Source organism: Protopterus annectens, chromosome 1.part0, assembly GCF_019279795.1.
Source record: "Protopterus annectens isolate FY-2018-M chromosome 1.part0, PAN1.0, whole genome shotgun sequence".
Lineage (NCBI taxonomy): Eukaryota > Metazoa > Chordata > Ceratodontiformes > Protopteridae > Protopterus > Protopterus annectens.
In genome coordinates this window covers 297,992,939-298,012,397 of record NC_056725.1, presented here as the reverse complement: position 1 = coordinate 298,012,397, position 19,459 = coordinate 297,992,939, and positions in this window count along the sequence as shown.

The window sequence follows — 19,459 nt, the reverse complement described above, 5'->3', positions numbered from 1 at the left end:
TCCCACTTCCAGTGGAGGCCCGGGGAGAAACGCTCCACATAAAATATATACTTACAATGAACAAGACTAAAAATTAAAAATCAAATGGTAGAAAGTATATGTGCAAGTGATGATTTAAGTCTACAATAGTAGAATTGCTGTGGAGTTATAGTAAGAGAGCACATAACACTACAATAGAGAAATTACTGCACGGTCTGTGAATATAACAGCAGAGCTGATGTGGAATTACCAGTTCTATCTCACAATGCTTTGCAGCGCTCTCCATCAGAAGTTTGGCCTGCCTTTATGAGCTGCTTGTCAGTGTATAAATACCAAGTCTTCTTGTGCATCCCAGTTTAATGCTTCATTTCACAGCAGACAATAAAAACATTTAAGTGTGTCTGTGTCCCAAAGTTTTGGGTTATTGTTTCTTTGAAGTTCACTAAAGAAATAGCTTGTTTGGGGTGGTCTTAGTTGGGCAGCAACTAGCTCACTTTTATTTTTAAACTTTTGCAGTTTAGAGAACATTAAACCTTCTTCCAGCTCAGCTTCAAACCACATTTTACATTTTTCTATTCAGTTTTTCCCTGATCAACAGTTTCCAAAGTGGATGCAAGTAAAAGGTTATTTGTCATCAGAAACTGAACTGTAACATCCTGATAATTCATAATGTTTTATCAAGTTGCCATACTAGAGCTTCTGATTATAATATTTCTTGCTTTTGTTGTGCTGTCTACTACTTTAGTTCTTTTTGCTCTATTTAAATTTTATATGCATTTTGGACGTTCTAATCTGTCAGCAGTGTCTGCTGGGGGTCTTATGAATTAAAGGGGAGCATTATAATTTACAAGTTTCGTCGGATAGAGTGATGTTTATGAAGCTGGAAATTGATGGTGTAATGATGAATGTTGTTAGTGCATATGCTCCACAAGTTGGGTGTGTGATGGATGAGAAAAGATAATTTTGGAGTGAGTTGGATGAAGTGGTGATGACTGTACCCAAGGGTGAGAGAGTGGTGATTGGAGCTGATTTCAATGGGCATGTTGGTGAAGGGAACAGAGGGGGATGAGGAAGTGATGGGTAGGTATGGTGTTAAGCAAAGGACTGCAGAAGGTCAGATGGTAGTGGATTTTGTGAAAAAGGATGGACATGGCTGTGATGAATACGTATTTTAACAGGAGGTGACATAACAAGAGTGGAGGAAGATGCACACAGGTGGATTATATCTTATGGAGAAGGGCCAGTCTGAAGGAGATTGGAGATTGTAAAGTGGTGGCAGGGAAAAGTGTAGTTAGGCAGCATAGGATGGTTACTTAATGAACAACACCAACAATGTAAAAACACAAAGGTTTTAGTAGACTGGTCAGCTGTCAGGAACTGCAAGTGGCTATCAACCACACACAACGAAAATTTTACCTAGGTTTCATCTTTTATTTCAACAGACTTCTTCAGAACAATAAACTTTAAACTTTAGTCAACTTCAACCATTAAATACTCTCATACTAATTGAATTTGATTAGTGTTAATTAATTCAATCTGAGCATACCCAATCGTCAACTGCAATAAATTGTAACATTCAATATATAAATATTGAAACAAAAAATGAAAAATAAAAAATGAAGAATAAAAAACCACCAAAAGACACACAATTCACTAAACTATTCATATAAATCATCAAATAAAATTTCATACAAAATCTATAAAAAAGCATATATGAATTATATATTTATTTTATTACCACCTATTCCTATGATACCCAGTATATAACAGATATTGTACGTAATAACTGGAGGTTGCTCAGACTTGATAATATGGTTTGGGATAAATTAAGTAACCCTCCTAAATATGTTTATAGAAAAGGAAAATCATTTAAGCAATTATTCGAAAGGGTTGATTGGTGTATTGGAGATACAGCTAACATAAGTAGGCCAAATGGTAATTTTAAGTGTGATAGATGTAGCATGTGTCATTACATCATGCTTACTGATTCCAAAATTGTTGTGGCTAACTTATCTATTAGTCTACATGGGCATTATGATTGTTACACTAAAAATGTTGTTTACTTAGCCAAGCGTTGCCAATGTCCTGCATTTTATGTAGGAAAAACTTGTAGAGTCTTTAGGGACAGAATTTGTGAGCATGTATTGGATATTAAACATATGAGAAACACCAATGCATTGGTCAGACATATAGAGCAATATAGTGGGCATGAATTTACGTTTTGTGTGATACAGCATATTAGCAAGGATAGTCAAGGGGGTATTTTGGATGTTCACCTTGACATTAGTGAAATGAACTGGCAGCTAAAATTGGATGCCACAGTGTTCCCTGCTATCAATGACCATATAAGTATTACCCCTGTTTTAAAGTTAAGGCACCTTATGGGGTAAATAATTACATTTTACTGTGTTTTTAACTTACAACATTTTCATATATGCTTTTTTATAGATTTTGTATGAAATTTTATTTTGATGATTTATATGAATAGTTTAGTGAATTGTGTGTCTTTTGGTGTTTTTTTATTCTTCATTTTTTATTTTTCATTTTTTGTTTCAATATTTATATATTGAATGTTACAATTTATTGCAGTTGATGATTGGGTATGCTCAGATTGAATTAATTAACACCAATCAAATTCAATTAGTATGAGAGTATTTAATGGTTGAAGTTGACTAAAGTTTAAAGTTTATTGTTCTGAAGAAGTCTGTTGAAATAAAAGACGAAACCTAGGTAAAATTTTCGTTGTGTGTGGTTGATAGCCACTTGCAGTTCCTGACAGCTGACTAGTCTACTGCTCCTTTGTGTTTTTAGCATAGGATGGTTGTTTGTAGGATGACATTGGTGATCAAGAAAAGGCAGAGGAGTGTGAGGGCAGCACCAAGGATCAAATGGTGGAAACTGAAAAAGGGTAATTGTGGGGTGGAGTTCAGGGAAGAGTTAAGACAGGCACTGGGTGGCAGTGAAGAGTTACCGAATAGCTGGATAACTACAGCAGTGCTAGTACGGGAGATGGCTAGAAAGGTGATTGGTGTGACATCTGAAAAGAGGAAGGAGGACAAGAAGACCTGGTGGTGGAATGAGGAAGTACAGGAGAGTATACAGAGAAAGAGGTTGGCAAAGAAGAAGTGGGATTGTCAGAGAGATGAAGAAAGTAGACAGGAGTATAAGGAGATGAGGTGCATGGCAAACAGAGAGGTGGCGAATGCTAAGGATAAGGCGTATTGAAGAGTTGGACACTAAGGAGGGAGAAAAGGACCTGTACCGATTGGCTAGACAGAGGGACTGAGCTAGGAAAGATGTGCAGCAGGTAAAGGTGATAAAGGATAATGAGGGGAAACATAATCACAAGCGAGGAGAGTGTGTTGAGCAGATGGAAAGAGTACTTTGACGGGCTGATGAATGAAGAGAATGAGAGGGAGAGAAGGTTGGATGATGTGCAGATAGTGAATCATGCAGTGCAGTGGATTAGCAAGGAGGAAGTAAGGATAGCTATGAAGAGGATGAAGAATGGAAAGGCTGTTGGTCCAGATGACATACCTGTGGAAGCATGGAGGTGTTTAGGTGAAACGGCAGTGGAGTTTTTAACTAGGTTGTTTAATGAAATCTTGGAAAGTGAGAGTATGCCTGAGGAATGGAGAAAAACTGTTTTGGTACCGATTGTTAAGAATAAGGGTGATGTGCAGAGCTGTAATAACTAAAGAGGGATTAAATTGATGGGTCAGAGCATGAAGTTATGGGAAACAGTAGTAAAAGCTAGGTTAAGAAGGGAGGTGATGATTAGTGATCAGCAGTATGGTTTCATGCCAGGAAAGAGCACTACAGATGTGATGTTTGCTCTGAGAGTGTTGACGGAGAAGTACAGAGAAGGTCAGAAGGAGTTGCATTGTGTCTTTATGGACTTAGAGAAAGCATATAACAGGGTGCCTAGAGAGGAGTTGTGGTACTGTATGAGGAAGTCGGGAGTGTTAGAGAAGTATGTAAAAGTGGTACAGGATATGTACGAGGGTAGTGTGACAGCGGTGAGGTCTGCGGTGGGAGTGACAGATGCATTTAGGGTGGAGGTCGAATTACCTCAAGGATCATCTCTGAGCCCTTTCTTATTTGTAATGGTGATGGACAGGTTGACAGACGAGATCAGACAGGAGTCCTCGTGGACTATGATGTTTGCAGATGACATTGTGATCTGTAGTGAGAGTAGGGAACAGGTGTAGGAGACCCTGGAGAGCTGGAGATATGCTCTAGAGAGAAGAGGAATGAAGGTCAGCATGACCAAGACAGAATATGTGTGTGTGAATGAGAGGGAGGGCAGAGGAATGGTAAGGATGCAGGGAGTAGAGGTGGCAAAGGTGGATGAGTTTAAATACTTGGGATCAGTAGTTCAGAGTAATGGTGAGTGTGGAAGAGAGGTGAAGAAGAGAGTACAGGCAGGATGGAGTGGGTGGAGAAAGAGTGCCAGGAGTGATTTGTGACAGACGAGTACCAGTAAGAATGAAAGGGAAGGTCTACAAGAGGGTAGTGAGGCCAGCTATGTTATATGAGTTTTAGAAAGTGGCACTGACAAAAAGGCAGGAGTCAGAGCTGGATGTGGCAGAGTTAAAGATGTTAAGATTCGCACTGGGTGTGACGAGGGTGGACAGGATTAGGAATAAGTATATTAGAGGGTCAGCCCAGGTTAGAAGGTTTGGAGACAAAGCCAGAGAGGCACGATTACATTAGTTTGGACATGTGCTGAGGAGGGATGCAGAGTATATTGGGAAAAAGATGCTAAGGATGAAGCTGCCAAGTACCAGGAAAAGAGGAAGGCCTAAGATAAGGTTTATGGATGTGGTGAGAGAGGACATGCAGGTGGTTGGTGTGACACAGCAAGATGCAGAGGACAGGAAGAAATGGAAACAGATGATCTGCTGTGGCGACCCCTAACGGGAGCAGCCGAAAGAAGATTATAATTTACAAGTTAGCTTTATTCCTCCTGGTTAGATTTCCACACTATTTAGATGAATTTATCTCGAGCTGGAGTTAATGTTTATTGGACTGATGACAGCAGATCCTTTGATTGCCTCAAACCACTAACTTCTTCTTCTTCTTTCGTCTTTTCCTGTTTAGGGGTAGTCACAGTGGAGCATATGTCTGCTCATGATTGGCAGTGGAGTTTTATGGTGTTGAGTTGTCAGCCCGACGCATAACCTTCCCACAGAAGGCACACACATGCACACACTCACACCTAGGGCCAATTTAGAGTGTCCAATCCACCTACTGCATGTCTTTGGGATGTGGGAGGAAACTGGAGCACCCGAAGGAAACCCACGTGACCACAGGGAGGACATGCAGACTCTGCACAGAAGGCACCCCAGCCAAGAATCGAACATCTCTCACCTGTAACCATGAGTACCTTGGACAATCAGCTGTTCTAATATTACAGTTTTTAGTAACTACAGATGGCTTTAATCTTGTTATCTATAGGGGATGGCAGATCAATGCACTCTGGTTTTCCAAGTTCTAACATGAAGTAATACTTGTCAAGTCAGATATAGTGGGGTCTCTTCGGATATTAGTGCTATTGGTCCACTTTCTTGGTCCTCTCCCCACCAACTGCTTACTTAGTGGACTTAAAAACCAGACTCCTCCCTGAGTGTTTCTGCTACATGACAAGGTTACCACACACACCCTTTGTCTATTTGACATACCTCGATTACCATCATATATAACATTATATTGTCATGATTTTGGCATTAACTGCTCACAGTTATCTTGTGAGGAGGTAGATAAATTGTTGGTTTTGCTCAACTGGGTTGTGGGCTCATTTTGGTAAGTTACCAGTGGCTGACTCAGAACATTAATTTTTCATGGCAGAAACCTCTCTTGCCTATGTCAGCTACCTATACTAGTCTATATTTCTTTGGCCTCACCTGAGGTACCATAACTTAGCAACAAAAGCCAGAACAAGCATGGGACTGTTTCTGACTTCCTGCAAGAAGCTGACTTGTCTTTTATAAAGGAGGTCTTGTGAGATGGGCATTCAGGATATCATTTTTCCATAGCCAAACCATAGCAGTGATAATATTGGAGGGGATGGCTATCTGCTTTAGATCTAATTTTGAGGGCACACTACTAACTTTCTGACAGGAGCACACTGCAGATGTCTTTGTATATACCATCCAGCAATTTATTTCCAACATTTCTCCAAGAGTTTGCATTGCAGATTTCCACATCTTGGTCTTATTGACTTATTTGTGGTAAATGATCTTGGGAGATTTAAACACCTAGGTAGATCACTGCTCTTCCAAACCCACCTGAGTTTCTGCAGCTCATGAAGGGATTAAGCTTTGTCCAGGAGGTTTCTTCTGTATGGTCATATCAATCATTCCTTCTTCCATTTAATTAATTAATTAGTATTGATTGAGTTTCAGCCCAGTGGATGATCTAAAGGCCTAATTAATGTATTATGATACAAGTTAAAACACAATTACATATGTTAACACACTAAAACAATAACAAACATAATTCAAGAACACTAAAACTGCAAAGGGTAGTACACCATCCAAGTATTAGCACTACATCAATGAGTAAAGAGAAAAGCATAGGATACTGATACAAAAAAATGGCATCTGTTAATGTGGAGATAAAGAACAGAAAGAACCCACATTGGAGGTAATCACAAAAATTTTGAAACAATATCTGAATCGCATAAAATGCACAAAAAAGGGAAAACAACTGTATTTTTTCACTATGTGCTGCTTTTTCACATTAACTAAAGCTATTAAAAGTATCCAAAGTGTGCAAAGTGTTTGCAAGTGTGTGCAGTATTACAGTACAGTTATTTCAAAGAATATTTTTCAGAGTACAGTCTTTCGAAGAGCTTATTGTGCATTTGACTATTATTACAAGTACCTGGTGTGTGCATGTTCGTACATAATTACAAGGGCCAAGATTGCATTGTGTTTTACTATTCTCTGTGGGCATGACAGAAGGATTTCACAGACCAGCACCGCTTATGTTTGATAACAATATTGCAGAAAATTGGAGAGTGTTTAAGCAGGAATATGATATTTTCATACAGGTTGCTTTTTCTGACAAAGACACACATACAAAAATATGGTTTACTATTAAAATGTCGAACGGCACTACGTCGACTATACTATAGTCGAACACGGAAGTTCGAAAATAGTAATGACAACATCAAAAAAACAATCTAGGAATGGTTTTAACATGGGTCGATGTAGGTGTTCAGTATTATTCAGAACTACAAACATCTCCCCTACCTCGACCCATGTTAAAACACAGTCCTAGATTGTTTTTTTGTCGTCGACATTACTATTTTCGAACTTCCGTGTTCGACTATAGTACAGTCGATGTAGTGCCGTTCGACATTTCAATAGTAAACCCAAAAATATTCATTCTGCTTAATTTAGCTGGTTCAGAGCCCAGTGAAAGACAGCGTTCATTTGTGTATGCACCTGCTGTGTTTGCAGGGGAGGGGAAAGACCGTCATATTGTGGTACCGGCTGAAACACAGGGAGATCCTAAGTGCTTAAAATGTAAATTTAGAGAGATGTGTAACCCCAAAACAAATATTGCAATGGAAAGGCACTTATTTTACACAAGAGATCAAAAGCCTGGTGAAACTTTTACAGCATATATAAATGATTTGAGAAATAAGGCTAAAATGTGCAGATCTGGTGATTTGAGAGATGAGTTGATAAAGGACAGGCTTGTGTGTGGTATTAACAATGACACAGTGAGAAAGATTTTGCTTAGAGACAGTGATTTGATGTTAAACAAGGCCATTGAGATTTCTCAGATATACGAGCTTACAGAAAGGCACACAGGTATGTTTACAAATGAGAAAGCAAGCCCTACACGGCTCATGTGGATAGTATGTAGCACAACATTAAAAGATACAGGCCCAAGGGTGTGGCAACTTCAATAAAACCCAGAACTACTTCTGTAAGGCCTAAGGTGCATGCAGCAAAGTACAGGGGTGACTCAGCAAAACCCATAGCAAACTTCATAGTCAACCTGTTGTAATTGTGGTGGTAATCATGAACCCAAATCATTCTTGCAATAAGTGGAATCATTTCAAAATGTTTTGTAATCAAATAAGACACATTATTTTATTAAAAGATGGTATTCCAAGAGGCAAGTTGATCAATTAGAAAGCTGCGACCCTACTTTTTATGTTGATGGCGTTTCTGTGCTTGGTGAAACAGTCAGTGCAGTAGACTTGTGGGCAAAGAACAAAATCTTTTGTACTGTTCGGATTAATGGGAGTCCCATAGAGCTCAAAGTAGATGCTGACTCACAGTGTAATATTATGTCAGCAGAAACATTTTCAGGAGTAAAAGCTACATAACATCTTGATGTGACAAAGTGTGCCAAACTTGCTGCTTACGGTGGTGAAGAGATTCACACAGAAGGTTCAGTAGTGCTTTCATCTTGCTCTGCTGAGAACAGCTATGACTTGCAGTTTTACATAGTCAAGAAACACATGCAGTCATAATTAGGCCTCAGACACAGTTTGAAAATGGGACTGATTTCATATAATAAACAAAGTCCATCATGTAAGCTTGAATGACAACAGCTCAAATTTCGCCCAAACTACTTTTTTGAAGTATGCTAATATTTTTGCAGACAAACTAGGCAAACTACCAGCTGTGTACTCCATGAAGTTAGAGCTAGAGGTCAGTCCAGTTATCAGACCAGCAAGGAAAGTTTCAGTAGCTATGCAAAACAGAGTCAAAGCCGAGCTAGACAAAATGGTGCAGCTGGGAGTAATATGTCTAGTAGAAGAACCTAATGAATGGGTATCCTCCATGGTATTAACTCATATGAAAAGCTCAGATGATATCAGAATATGTATTGATCCAAGAGATTTGAACAAAGCAATAAAAAAAGTCCTCATCATCCAATGCGCACAGTCGAAGAGGTTGTTGCCCTTATGCCATACACCACAGTTTTTTTCTGTCTTAGATGCAAAGAATTAATTCTGGCAAATTTTGCTTGACCGAAAATCTTCATTGTTAACTGCATTCGGTACGCCATTTGGAATAAATTTTGCCAGTGAAGTCTTTCAGCATGCAATGAAGCACATTTTTTTCTGGCTATCCATGTGCTACTATAGTAGATGATATTCTAGTAGGAGGCAAAGGTGAAGACGAACATGACAGAAACCTCAAGAAAGTTCTGGAAAGAGCACATGAAGTGAATCTAAAGCTGAATCCTCAGAAGTGCAAATTCAGGCTATGAGAAGTTACTTATACTGGTCACTTGTTTACCAATTCAGGCTTATGACCAGATCCTTCCAAGCAAACAGCAATTCTCGAGATACCAGCTCCAGACAATGTTCAAGCCCTCTAATGTTTTCTTGCCAAGGTCAACTATCTAGGCAAGTTCATTTCAGATTTAAGCCAACTTTCAGCAACTCTAAGAGAGCTGACACACAAAGATGTAATTTGGGCATAGCCAGAACAGCAGCAAAGAGTATCTGATGTCCTGAAACAGAAAATTGCTAGTCCACCAACTCTCAGCTACTCTGATGTTCACAAACCAGTTACTCTTTCCTGTGATGTTCTAAGTTTGGTCTAGGTGCAGTCATTCTTCAAGAGAGTAGACCAGTAGCCTATGCTTTGAGAACTCACCCAAATCAAGATGCAGTATGCCCAGATTGAGAAAGAGCTTTTGGCAACTGTGTTTGCATGTTTGAAGTTTCATGATTATATTTATGATCGACCTATCTAGATCGAAACTGATCACCAACCTTTAGTTCCTATTTTGAGAAAGCCTATACATACAGCTCCAGCCAGATTGCAATGCATTATACTCAGATTGCAGAAGTACAATTTCAATCTTGTTTACACAAAATGTAAACTTCTTTATCTTGCTGATACCTTATCCAGATCACCCAGAAAAAACACAGAACAGCATAACAATGAGCATCTTGATTTTGAGGTCATGGAAGTGAGCACCTTGATGAGCTCAGAACTCACACAGCTTCAGATCCAATTCTCCAGAAGCTAAACCTTTTTATCAGTCAAGGATGGCCTTCAAAGCAATCTTGTTTACCAGTAGAAGTGCAGCAGTATTTTCCATACAGAGATGAGATTTTGTCAGACAATGGTATCATCATGAAAGGTCCTAAAGTGATTATTCCAAAATCCTTGCAACAAGGGCACATTACGATTTTGCATCGTGGACACCCAGGAACTGATTCTACCAAGAGAAGGGCAAGAGGACTAGTATTTTGGCCTTCTATGTCAAGAGATATCAAGTAACTACTTTCATCTTGTTCAGTATGTAGTAGTACAAAGCTGCATCAACAAAAAAAACCACTTGAGTTAAGCCAGATTCCTGAACTACCTTGGTTGACAATAGCCACAGATATCTTTGAGTGGAATGGTCAACATTGATTGGTGTTAGTAGACTCTTATTCAAATTGGTTTGTGATTGACCTACTTCCCAACCTAACTTGAAGAGACATTTTTCTGTCCATGGTAGTCCACACAGAGTTATTTTTGACAATGGTGCACAGTTTACAAGTCAGCAATTCATGACATTTGCAGAAGTGTGGGACTTTGTTCATATTACGAGTAGTCCTGAATATTCTCAGTCAAATGGCTTGGCTGAATCTGCAGTTCAAAGTATAAAACAGTTGTTAGAGAAATCCAGACCTGACAATACCAATGTTTTTCTAAACTTGTTAAATCTCAGAAACATTCCTTGTGATAAACATCTTGGTTCACTTCCCCAGAGACTTATGTCGAGACAAACCAGAACCACATTACCAATCAGCAGTAATTTATTGGTTCCATGTGCTAAGAACAACAAAGCAGTAAAAGCCCAACTGTTGAAAAAGCATTTGTCCCAGATGTCATAAAACCAGCAAACCACTCTGTTCATTGAAAAAAAAAAAAGGGGGAAATAGTGAGGATGCAGACATAAAAAAGTTTTAATCACATTGGATTTGTGAAAAGTTTGTGTCACGAACTGAGATCACACATTGTGGAATCACAAGGAATAGAAGTCAGACAAAATTGGAAGCATTTGTTACCAGTGTCCAAGCTAGTTTTACACCATCTTCCCTGTGACAAAGACTCTAGTTTTCAGTGACTTGTCCAATGTTCCTGTTCCAGAGGGCATTCAACCAGCAATCCCTGTTCCTGAGAAAATCCCTGAGAGTCCTTAAGCAGAACATTCCCCAGTGACTGCCCCTGTTGCTAAATCAAGCCATAAATATTATGCTGAGAGATCAGGTTGCATCTCGAAACTTAGTTTCAGATACATGGCAATCTGGACATGACTGTTCAGTGTCTGTGTAATTGCATACCTATTGAAATGTCACTGCTTATATGAGATAGCTCAGTAAAGAGGGAAAATGTACATCAGAGTGAGTGATGTACCTTTAAAAAGCATTCCAGTCAATGGGCATGTGCATATAAGTACTGAGCACGTGCAAACAAGAGTGCCATTTTGAGTGAGCAACCAGTGGGAGAGCATGCATGTATGTAGTCAGTCAGTTAATTAGACAGTTTGTTTAAGTTCAATGTTCCTGACATCCATCCTGATATGTTTGCATGCAATAAACTAATTAAATGAACACCCAAGCCTCAATGTCTTCTTAATGTACACAAGACAAGGGACAGGTTTGACATATCCATGCATGGCTGGATGACAACTCCCATGTACTACCAAAGCTACTCTCTCGTGTATGGTACATTCTCCAGTAATTTATAGCTAGCACTGGATTTGCCATATTTGAGTATAATATATGACACTCCTTTCAAAGGTTTTTTTCTCTTGACAAGTGACCTGTAATGACTTTCAAAATTCTCCAAAGTATGCAAAACATGCAGTGACACTGAATGGAATACATGCAAGTTCCTGCAAATGTACAGATATACTGCCATCACACAAATGTGATGAGTGGTTGTGTTGTCCCCAACATCCCACAAAACGTTGGAAACCTGATGTAGGGAAGGCCATGTCTAGCCATGTAGTCATCCTATTCTCAGTCAACTTTTCAGCACCTGATATCTGTTGCTGAATGTGGGTTGCAGCTCATGCAGGTATGTTCTGGTTCTGCACACAATTGGATCTTTGCATTCTGCACCCCCCCCCCCCACACACACACACACTTTCTAACAGCATCAGTGGGTGGATGTGTCACTCTATCCTCTGTGCCTCCTAGATCAAACAAGTCTCACTTCTGCAGTCCCGCTACTGCCCCCTACACAAACTAATCACTGTCACTGGCTTCACAACATTCATGGAGTGCTGACCTGTTCTGAATAGAAGGCCTCACTTTTGATACTGAAAGCAGATAGCATTGGAAAGAAATTCCAACCTCCAGGTAGTTCTCTCACAAAAAATATCTGCAGGTTCTGTCTATAGATGGTCCAAAATAAAATTACCAAGCCATCTCTGCACCCATCCTTGATCCATGGTAGGGCTCGTTCACAGATCACAGGACTGCTAGTGCCGACAACTGAAACATAAAATCTCCTCCTCCTTGTGCAGGGTTCAAAAGATATCAAACTAACATAGATTGCTGACCTCCAAGCTCACCTCTTGCATATCCTGTGTCTTGGGTTGACATGCTGTGTCAAGAAGACATCTGTAACTGAACCCTCTTCCAGACTGACTTTCCACTTCATCCTGATGATCTTCGAAAAGCAGCACATGAGTCATGACATCACTGACCCTGTCCTGTTCTAAGGTAATAGGTACTGCTGCATTATCTGGGTAGGCCACCTCCTAGCCCTCTGTCTTCCCACTCCAAAATTAGCAGCCTAAACCTTGTGTTTATCACCCACTGTCCTATTAATATGATATGGTATGCATTCTGGGTGTTCATTCCAGCTATACCTCCCTCCTCAAGCATATTTGTTAGTTTTTGCTGGATGATTGGTTTCCTGCTACACCTTAAAGACATGCTATAGGTGACAAGTTGATCCTTCAAACTGTTTGTAGACATGCATAATATATGTAAGTGTATGTGCCTGTGTGTGCATAGACCAGGATTACCTTATCTACCTTGTCTCCACTGAGGGCATGGATAGGCTCTAGCGCTGTTTGTGATTTTTTATCAACCAACTGTGCACAGTTTTACAAATCCTTAACCATCTCCACCTCAGAGTAAAGTATGCAAGAACAAAAGAACAAACATCTGGAAAATGATGGCCAAAGGTACAAGGAAAACATAAGGATTTTTTAATGAATACAGTTGTACGTACAGAGCAAAATTATGGAAGAGGCAGTGAACACCTCCTTTTCTCAACAATGCATTTATGGTAAAGTTTTTGCTCTCCTTTCCACTCCTTGTACCTCATCATACCTAAAACATATCTGGAGCAACTATTTAAAAACTAAAACTGAAGTGACATCTATTAGCAGATTAATTATGCTAACAGAATTATAATGACATCTTCAATCAAGACAGCATAATATAGTGAATATTTAAACTGTAAAACTTCTGACCACACAATTATCATAACTACTAACATCCAGCAATCTGGAATATCATTCTATCACTTCTAAAGTACTGGCATCACAACAAAAGGGACATTTTAAGAGTTCAGAGTAAAAGTAGTCCCAAATAGGCCTGACCACATTAGCAGAGTTAAAACTGTTATAGCCATGTGTGTATGACTAATAAACCTTCATTGGTTTAAAACTGCATCTGAGAAATAATATTGTGACATGTTTGTTTCAGATTTCAAGACTAGATTTTAAATGAATATAGACGTATAAAAAAACATTAATTTAATACTTTGTGTGCATGATCATTCTTTGCGTCCCTCCATTAAAAGAGAACTGCGTTTTGAGAAGGCCTCCAGTTCAACTGTTTTTTAAACCTTTACAGGCATTATTAGTAAGAGCAGAAAAATGAATTTCTGAATACAGTCTTTTTAAGTGGGAATATAGCATTAACTATGTAGCAGTTCCAAGAAATGGTTATGGTCCATTCTTGTACTGCAGTCAGTATCTAAAAGACCAGATCCACTATAACTGTAAATGTAAGGGTTGCTCATTCATGATTTTAGAAATGGGGGACACCACTTAATTTGCCTGATACCTTAAAAGGTGGGTTCTGTAAGGAACCTGAAAATTCACACATGGCAAAAAGTAGCTACTACTTCTGTGGCACCCCAGCATTGGTCCAGTAATCAAGGAGCCACAGTCCTCACCACTAGCACTATTGCGGGATGTACATTGGGAAGATGATGGGCATACACACAGTATTTCCAGATGCAGCACTCTCCATCTACTACAGTTTCCCTTAACAGCACACAGAGACAACAGTCAGTCTGGGGCTGGTTTCTCCCTCTTTCTCCAGATCCCCAATAAAACTCCCCACTGACACAGCTATAGGGTTGAGATCTCAGCTGAGTAGCCAAGCCAAGACCTCCAGCACCCTCTCTGTCCAACCAGTGCTTCGTGTCCCTTCCCAAGTAGCTGACACACACACTCTTTGAGGTTTGTTTTATACACAAACACACAAACGCACACCTGGGAAAGGCTGGCACAGGTTTACTAGCTGTGCCCCTTTTGCCCAGACTATAAGGTAGTTTTAACTGCCAGCAGCCAGCTCCTTATCAGCTATTTTAAGGCCCTTAACAAAGGATGTCCAATCTTACTGTGTAATGTTACTATCAATACAAATGGTAGTTTGACCAAGAGCAAGGCTATTAGGAGTAGCCTACACAGTGTAACCAAATAAATGCAAGTACTCTCAGAACTTAAATATGTCTAGACAGATCAGCCACAATGAAAGGTTTAAATATATTTCATAGGTTCATTGGAGTTTAATGACCACAAGGGCCTTTTTAAGCCTAGCCATGTATCCTAAATCTCTGACAAGTTCTGATACATTTGATAAGTGTAAGCATGGGGCTGGGAGATAAACCATTTACAGGTTACTTGTGACCATTAGAGACATAGGTGTCAAACCAGGAATGAATTTCCGGTCTCCCATCAAATTGTCTAAGTTGCACTTGAATTGGGTTAGCGAGGAACTCTGCTTCACATCGATGGGAAGCCTGTTCCATAGACAGGGGAGTCTCTGAATACATACCTATCTCTCCAGCAGGTCCTATTTCTATCACAGGCAAGGTTTAAGTCTTTAGAATGAGTAATTCTGGTGCTGTTTGTTTTGTGCATATGCAGGAGGTCCATCAGAGTGGGGTCTGACAATGGCCTGTTTGCAAGGCATAGAGCTCCCCCTCAAAAGCCTGTTGGAAACAGAATACAGGGATATGGCCTTGAGGCGGTCTGCATAGGACATATTACTTATGCCCTGTATTCTTTTAGTGAGGAACCTCTGTGGACATTCAAATTGTTGGATATGCCTGGTTAGCTACATACCAAAAGGGGCATTGCACTCAATGATAGTCTGATGAATGAGGAATACAGTGGAACAATGATTTCCTAGGACTTAGATCCCACACTTTTGTTTATAAGTTGCACAACATAGAATGATTTAATATTCTAATTAATAATAAAAGAACAAGAAAATACTCAGTATACACACACACACACACACACACACACACACACACACACACACACACACATATCCAATAACATCAGAGTTCAAAATCACAGGAAATATTTAAAACAACATTGAAGGACAGTCTCAAATAAATAAAAAAAAAACATCTAAACTATGCTTCACTATATTCCTGACTGAATCTAACAGAATTATACCGTTTCCTAGACTTGCTTACTCATAGCAAGGCAGATGTGTGGTGGATGGATCTTGTCAGGTCAAATACATAATACAGAATGCTCAGTCTCTCTCAGAGAGGTCTTAAATTAATATCTCAAATATTACTGCTAGGATAGCTTGCAGGATGACATCACTTCTTGTCATCTGACTATATCCTAGGTAAAAAAAAAAACACTGATGTAGCTTATAGCATTTAGCATCTACCTGTGAAAATACACAGACAAGACTTTTCTTAAATCTAAGGCAGATCATGGAAGTCTTAAAAACAATAAAAATACTTCCAAGACAATACAGTGAAACTCTAGTTCTAGACATTGTGTCAGTTGCTGCATTGAAACTGAAAGATAATATCATTAATTTCAACTATTTTTCTGAAGTTTTGCAAGTTAATCATCTATATTCCAGTTTACCCTTTTAAAATATATACAGCTAACCAGTTACAATAGTGTATGTACATTTCTGTTCTGTTCCAGTAGGGAACACTGTGGTTACATTTTTAAGTTCAGTACTTTACAACACACACTTCTGTACTAGCAGTTTGATATACAGACAACATACAGTTCTAATACATTTGTAACAGAAGCATAAGAATCTTGTTTATATTCATAAATGACATATAATTATTTACAAAATTCCAGCTAGATTGGCTGGCAGTATCTCCTTTCATGACCCCCCCCCCGAAGACTAAAGCTAGTTTATCAAATGATCTTTGAGAAACACTGCTTGAGAGGGTGCAGCAGACCCTCCCTATCATGGTAAGGTTTCATCATGTTCACATGGTACAGTTTGTGCCCTTGCCTTCTCCCTAGCAGTTCTTCCATGTAGTTAACATCACTGACCTTCCTTACCACTTTGAAGGGTCCCACCCAAGCTGCCTGCAGCCTGTTGTGCCTGACAGGAATGAAAACCATAACCTGCTCTCTAGCTTGAGCATTCATGTCATACCAGACCTTTTTTCTGCTCTTTGGCTTCTGCCAGGTTCACCTGGACCAAGCCCCTGAGTTCCCTGAGCCTTGTCCTGAGGTTTAGGACATATGCCACAACAGACTCCTTGTTGGATTCAGACTCACCCTCTCACTCATCATGAATCAAATCTAGAGGGCCCCTCACCTTATGCCCATACAGTAACTTAAAGGGTGAAAACCTGTGGATTCCTGGGGCACCTCTCTGTAAGCAAGCAACAGATGAGGCAAATATTTGCCCCACACCCTCTTAAACTGTCCTGCAAGTGCACATGGCATGGTCTTTAGTTTAGAGTTTAACCTCTCAACCAGACTATTAGTCTGAGGATGGTAGGGGTGGTCTTTAGTGCTACACCCCATAGTGCTTCCTTAAACAAGCCAGCAGGTCTGATATGAAACTGGTATCTCTGTCAGTCAGTATTTCTTTTGGGAAACCTACCCTGCTGAAAATCTCTACCAAAGCATTGGTCACCTTTTCTGCCTTGACGGAGGACAGAGCCACTGCCTTAGGGTATCTGGTAGCATAATCTACTACTACTAGGATATAATTTTTCCATGTGGAACCTGGGGTGCTCAGAGACACCAAAATATCCATAGCTACCCTCTGAAATGACTCCTCAATCACAAGCAAAGGCATCAAATGAGCCTTGATCTTGTCTCCTGCCTTGCCTACATTCTGGCACTCCTCACAGGTCCTGCAGTACCCTGTTACATCTCTGGAAATCCCAAGCCAATAAAAGTTCTGCATAATGCGTCTCTTTGTATGCTTTATGCCCATATGACCTGCAAAGGGAATATCATGGACTATGGCTAGAAGTGCCAGACAGTAGGCTCTGGGCACTACCAGCTACTGTATTCTCTCACATTCTAGCCTTCCCTCTTTGTCCCAGTATACAGACTTCCCCCTTCCCTTGAGAAACAGGTGCCTCCTGACTACCTCCCTCAAGCATTGTAATGTAGGGTCTGAGAGCTGAGCCTGTCTCAGCTCTCTCTTTGTAACCATTCTCCGCTCCCCTTCCACAGGAAGTCTGGCATTCACGAACAGCAGTGCCTCCCTGTCAGCCTGGGTACTACTATTACTCACCTCTGCCCTTGCAGTCACCCTTTCCAAGGAAACATCAGTACCCACAAGCAACTGTGTCTTACCTTCAGTCTCACTGCTATAGGGTAGCTCCCTCTCTGAAGTAACCACCGCACCAGTCCTGGCTTCAAGTGTGTGGTCTGTCTGGGTCTCCTCAGGCTACCAGACCCACATACTTGCTCCCAAGCATGACTGCATGTCACTGCATGCACACAAGGTACTGCATTATCAAAATCATTCCCTATCAAGACATCTGCAGGGATATCCTCAAACACACCTACTTGCCTCCTTCCTTTTACATCCTCCCAGTCAAGATGAAACCTAGCCAAAGTTATTTGGAATGGGGTCCCTCCTAAAGCTCTGACTGGAGTAGACTGCCCAAGCAAGCAGTGCTCCTCTTTAACCATTGCAGTCTTCACAATGGTTAGGTCAGAGGCTGTGTCTCTCTTAGCAGTGGCCTGTTTCCCATCTACTCTAGACAGGATATAACCAATTGTGGTAATTTGGTACCCTTGTTGTTTCCAGACAACGTACTGCTGACATTCTGTCATCCTGACTTACTGGCTCTCCCACCTTGCCTCCGTGGACATCTATATGCTACATAGCTCCACTAGTTGCATTTAAAACATTTAACCCTTGGTCCTGGCCATGTACCTGGACTAGTGGCTTCCTCTGCTACTGGCAGACTCTGTAGGGGCAGTTTAGGCTGCCCACCATGGGTTCCCTTAGACCCATTAACAGCACTAGGAATTCATTTCATGTGCAGTGATGCCCTGCTTGCTAGGTGTAGGTTCCCTTTTTCCACAACTAATTTGCAGTATTGCATTGCCTATCTGCCAACCAGATTTTCATGTCCTCAGGCAAAGTGCTAAGGGCTTGTATCCCTCACCAAAAAGTCTGCCAGCCCTTCAAAAGTGGTGACCTGACACTTACTCACCCATCTATGAAAATAATGCTTAACTCAGCAATATATTCACACACACTTCTTCTACACTGCTGAGTTGCCAGAGAAGAAAGAAAATGCAAGTCGCACCTTCTATTCATCAATAATTATTAGTGCTATAGTCTAGGGGACCACTGAGGAACCTAGCTCTTATTGCTAGTTGCCCCCAAGCACTATATGGTTAAGTGACTTGTGCAAGGTCACACAATAGGCAAATGAGGGTGGAGGGAATCAAACCCTGTACCACACGAACTACAGCTCACAGCCTTAACCCTCGCTACCAACTGCCAACAACTTTTTGCTTTAGAATTTGTTACCAGTAATGCTTTAGAATCACTACTCCAATTTGCTAAAAAATAACTAATTCAGGTATTTTTGTTTCTCCCTGATAAGCTAGCCATTGCTATAAGTTCAAGACTAGAATTATAGTGCAGCTGCACTGAGCATTTTCAGTGCAGGCCATGGAGAATGTAACTGCCAGGAGTAGGACAGCCTTCTGTGCAGTAGCAAAGTTACTCTCTGAAAAATGATGGTTAAGAAACATCGTAATGGTTAACCATAGTACACTACAACATGTGACCACTGCCACTCCATCTGATATTTCCATACAAGATAAGGCTCATCCACAATAATATGGTGCCCTTCCTCCACATGCTGCACTGCAGTATCAGTAATGGAAAATGAATCTAACTACCTGCTGCAAAATGGAAGCTACAGCCTTCTGATCTGCCAGCACAAAAAGGAAGTGTGCTAACTGTTGAACTACTGAGACT